Here is a 631-nt window from a genome sequence, read left to right on the forward strand (position 1 = left end):
AAGGTTGTTGCTTAGACTCCGAATAAATTGTTGACGATTGATGGTGATGATTTTGGAGTTGTCTGTGAGCACAACTGTGCCCAGTCTGCCTTCTGATATGGCATTTTCAGCTGCAAAGACCTTGGTCCCACGTCGTTCCCCCAGTCCATTGATAAAACGAATGCTCCGGTGGATCAGTTTGTCGGCGTGGGCTACGGATGTTGTGCGCTTTTGCAAACATTCTGACAACAGGGCTAACTCATTCAGTGTATCACACATAAGCGCTAAATCTAAAAGGAACTGCTTTGAAGTCAGCCGCTTTAACAGACCTTCATACAGCTTTCTATCGTTTGCTGATCGTTTCTCATCTATCATCGCAAAGCTAAAAATTGTGCACATAGTGACTCAAAGTCGTTTCAAAGTCCTTTTTTGTTGGGCGGTGGTGGCGAAGTCGATAGGGACTTGGCTTGGCAACTGGAAGGTCACGAGTTCAAGTCCCGGCAAGACCAAGTGCTACCGAGGTGCCCCTGAGCAAGGCACCGTTCCCTACACTGCTCCCCGGGCGCCGTTCAAAATGGCAGCACACTGCTCCTAACACTAGGATGGGTCAAATGCAGAGAAACAATTTCCCCACGGGGATTAATAAAGTATA

At 47.7% G+C, this 631-nt stretch overlaps 1 protein-coding gene across 2 annotated transcripts in view; it reads left to right on the plus strand.

Moving 5' to 3' along the window:
- Nucleotides 1-631, plus strand: part of spina (spindlin a) — a 12,273-nt gene that overhangs the window by 5,244 nt on the left and 6,398 nt on the right. The gene's annotated exons all lie outside the window — the stretch shown is intronic.

This window comes from Notothenia coriiceps, unplaced genomic scaffold (assembly GCF_000735185.1).
Source record: "Notothenia coriiceps isolate Sejong01 unplaced genomic scaffold, NC01 NC01_scaffold00006929, whole genome shotgun sequence".
Classification (NCBI taxonomy): Eukaryota; Metazoa; Chordata; class Actinopteri; order Perciformes; family Nototheniidae; genus Notothenia; species Notothenia coriiceps.